At 41.1% G+C, this 4,305-nt stretch overlaps 1 protein-coding gene across 1 annotated transcript in view; it reads left to right on the forward strand.

Annotated features, from left to right (window-relative positions):
• ntm (neurotrimin) overlaps positions 1–4,305 on the forward strand; it is a 537,242-nt gene that overhangs the window by 257,454 nt on the left and 275,483 nt on the right. The gene's annotated exons all lie outside the window — the stretch shown is intronic.

Raw genomic sequence — 4,305 nt, forward strand, 5'->3', positions numbered from 1 at the left:
GCTTGTTGCTTACATAAACTGCAATTCCTTTCGGTTCCATTATATTAATAAGGCTGCAGTACAAAAAGCCATATTGGAGTGGTGCAGTCCTCCCCATCTCCATCTAGGTACACAAAGCAACCACAATGGGATTCATTCATCAAGGTCCACAGACATTAAAAACAAACACATTGTGAATGTGTGCAATCAAACATGTTTCAACAGCAAAGCAGCCCACATTTGATTAAACAAACATTTGGCATTTACATTATGTCCTGTCATTACATGATATCCTGGTTTGACTCAGTTTAGGATGGAACTATCCAAGGCCTATTATTAAAAGATGGCATTGGTATTTGTGGAGTTTGGCTCACCCGTCACCTTATGCAATATCAAATGCAAGTCTCGACACACAATCTGTACGTGTGTATAAAGAAAGCACCTGAGTCATTCAAGGAAATGACTGTCTTGGTTCTGTAGTTATTTTGTTGTCAACAAATCTCATTAAAAAAGACAAAACCAAAGATGTGAGTGGGCTTCCAGGCTGAAATTAGCCTACGTTAAAACAGCGATGTCTGTGGCTCTCAGCCCAAACACCACTGGTTTCAACTGAAGATACCTTTAAAAGTGACTCATACATATATAGTTTCAATTAAAAAAAGGCTGGTCACTTTTTTTCACACAGTTTTTAGCAAATGTTACTGAAACAGGAGGGAGTAGTACATTTGGTAGGGGCCTATTTTCAGCAAAGGATGTATTCACATTTGGTGCTGTAGTGAGTATATGTGGCAGCAGGATGGTGCGCATGGGGGTGGGGGGGTTGTGTTCATTATAATTTTAGAATATGTCAGCCAGTGCAACAGTGTGGCTCACAGTATTAGGACACCAAGGGAGCTCTATGACACTGAAGAAGAATAAGATGCATGTCAGGCCATGATACACATACTACTGATCAGTTGATACATTCACAGCATGTTTGGTGTTTCCATGGGATTAGTTAACAATAACAAAACTTTAGAATATCACCAGACCTTTTGTTTATATATCCAGATTGCTAAGACCCTTTCTAGTATAGTTTTTCTGCAATGTCTATATATGGAAGAAATATTTCTTCTAAGCAAAATGGCAATCGAACAAACTTGTTTCAGTTGAACATTATTCCATTTTACCATTTGTATGAGTGACATATCATTAATTAAACTGCGTCCTCATATACACTAACTGACTGCATGTTAAACAATTACCACATGCTATCAGAAAGTCTGTGTATTCCTTCAACTGCCAACGAGACTGCTTGCTTTCCTTTTTGTGTCATACTTGCAAATCTGCACTTTATGTTCTGTGCTTAATTCACTTATACATCACAAGGTGCTGGAGTATGGAGAGGGAGGTAATCCGCAGGGACAGGAAGCAAAGTGCAGGGCTCCGAACGCTTGTGAAATCTCTGTTTAACATAAAAGACATCAGACGCAGATAATCTCCATGCTGATGTGCCGTGTCAAAGATTAGAGTCTCGGGGCCTGGGCCTCGTGCAAATACATAGGCAGGACATTGTTGTTAGGACAACACTGTGCATGTGCTGCTGCTGCGGAAGTTAGTTTGTATTAGTGGATCTCAAGTACATCGGCAAGAGCCTTTGGCTAACAGTAGCCATTTGCAGGTTGTTCCCATGAACAGTACATATCGCTACTAAAAGTAATGCACTGTAATGTGTATGTACTACATGTACTTTGTATTTAGTAATGTATAACTGTCATCCAGGAAATGGGTGTTCATGGCCAAGGAGTACTAATTAAAGGAAGCAGTGTTTTATTCCGAATCACAATCTTTTTTCTGATCTTAACTAGACGTTTTGTTGCCTAAACTTCACTGTCGTTGCCGTACGACGGTCACCTTTTATCGGCAAAAGTCAACTGCGATGGCTGCTCAACGTAACGTAATGTGACTGGCGGTCACTTTAATTTCGTAGGATTTTATTTACGAAATGTTGTTCACTGTTTTGATTATTTAATTATTCAGATAAAATAAATGAATTGGTAACTTTCTAAATACTTCCATTGAACATTGATGTGAAGACTGCATTGATGATTTTTTGCAATCAATTTTTTTCATTAATTTACGACTGCATTAATGATTGATTAGTTGATCGATTGAATGATTGATTGATTGAATGATTGATTGATTGATTGATTGATACCAATGCTGATATAAGCACAAGGCAGCAACCCTAGCTCTAGTCTGATGGTCCCCCAGCCCTATGATAGCGGTCTGGTCTTCGAGATACTCGGTTGTTATTGGTATTCAACTGGTTCTCCTGAACCATTCGTTCAAAAAGCAAAAAAAAGTAAAGCACTGTAATTCATATGCATTTTTGGCTGTATTCACTACATTGTCGGCTGCTGTATAAGAACGCAGCTGGCCGTGTTGGGAGTTGTTCGGGATGGGTGGGTGGGTGTTAACATCAAGGAATTTCAAGCCAGAGAGCGGTTGGCTTCCTGGGGAAAACTAAATGTAAATGGACTGGTCTTATTTAGTGCTTTTCTAGTCTTAACGACTACTCTAAGCTCTTTAACCTAGTACAGGAGCCATTCACTATTCATACACTGTGGCCGAGGCTGCCGTGCCACCTGCTCTTCAGATTAACATTCACACACATTTACTCTCCGATGGCACAGCATTGGTGGAAACTCAGTTTCAGTGTCTTGCCCAAGGACACTTTGACATAGGACTGCAGGGCCAGGGATCAAACCACCAACCTTCCGATTGGCAGGAGACCACCCTACCATTGAGCCACAGCCTCTTGTTGTTCCTTAGGTGACTTTTGATCCAAATTACAATCTTTTCCCTAATCTTAACTAGTCATGTTGGTGCCTAATCTTAACTTTCATTGAGGCAAAACGCTAAATTCTTTCTAGACATAATTTAACCCAGCTCAAAGTCCCCTATTCTCCGGTAACTGAACCCCAACTACCACTAATACAACAAAGCTCTATACCGTCTTTAACAACTAGTAGCTGCTGCTCGGTGTGCATCCGTATTCGTACAACATCATCATCATCGTTTGTGAGACTGCAATGAGATATTATAAACCACGCTGAGTTGTTGTTGTATGGTCCTGTCCTTCAAACCAGCACATCTTTTGGAACTGCTGTTGGCCAGTGTGTGCTCTTGAGTTTAAGTCCAACAACTCTCAACTATGAGCATAATGCAGAGGAGAAATCGGTAGGCCTGATGTACTGAGGAAATCAAAGGGATGAAATTGCAGTTCAGCTGTCTGAGGATTTTTATAAATGTAATTATGAGATATGAGGGACCTTGGTGCCTAAAAAGAGCTGAATGATGTCTGATTCTCGTTGTGGCTGCATCCAGCACAAATTAAGCCCTTGCTTAGCAAGCATCTACTCCTCGGCTTTGGAGGCAAATATCCATACTTAAGCTGCAACGGCCCCTTCCATCTAGCTCTTTTTCAGATAGTAAAATACAGCTCTTCTGCTCTTCCACTCTAACAATCTTTCTGCATTTAGCTGGGGACACCATACAAGCCCTTAGGGGAGAAAATTGATCCCCTTGCTTATAGTCTTCGTCTTTCTCCACTGTCCCTGAACAAATGCATCCATTGAGCGTTCCCATTTTCTTGTCTTTAAAAGGAATAAATAACTGTCAGGCTCATTTTTTTTCTATTTTGTCCTTCTGTGTTGTCACTCTTGTGTGTCTTGGTGTTGGCTGAACCTTTTGCAGAGCTCACTGCCACCACTGCGTTAATCCTTTCAGTTTGTAGGGGGCAGAGGCACAGAATCAGAAAGACATCAGACTGGCGCCCTTGTCCTCCTATTGTGGAGTGGATTAATAGAAAACTGGTGGCACAACATTAGCAACTAGGCCGGGTATGTTGCCATGAATAGGAGACGACACAGACTCTTAGAAGCTGTGGTGAAGATGATTAATTCTCTGTCTTCCTCTTTGCTTCTTTTGATCGCCTCATACACTGTGCCAGCATGACTTGGGGTTTGTGGAATTAGCTGCGTCGTGGGTGGCATGATTTCTCATGCGCCGTCAATGTCAATGAGGAAAGGATGACAGAAAGAGAAAAAGCACATACATACAAGCTCAATCGTCCCGATTGACAATTAGGAAATAGGTAAATGTAGCATGTGGGTATGAGAAAACAACAAAGAAACAAGTGAAAGCCACTTGAAAGAACAACCATTCTTAGCTGTTGAATTATCTGCAGCTCTACTGTCCTCTAGAGGAAAATGAAGCACATCACAACGGGTCTCCTCTGCAGTTTCTGCAGTAGCAAAACTGTGTTAGTGTGTGTGTGTGTGG

The sequence above is a fragment of the Etheostoma spectabile genome, chromosome 13, assembly GCF_008692095.1.
Source record: "Etheostoma spectabile isolate EspeVRDwgs_2016 chromosome 13, UIUC_Espe_1.0, whole genome shotgun sequence".
NCBI lineage: Eukaryota > Metazoa > Chordata > Actinopteri > Perciformes > Percidae > Etheostoma > Etheostoma spectabile.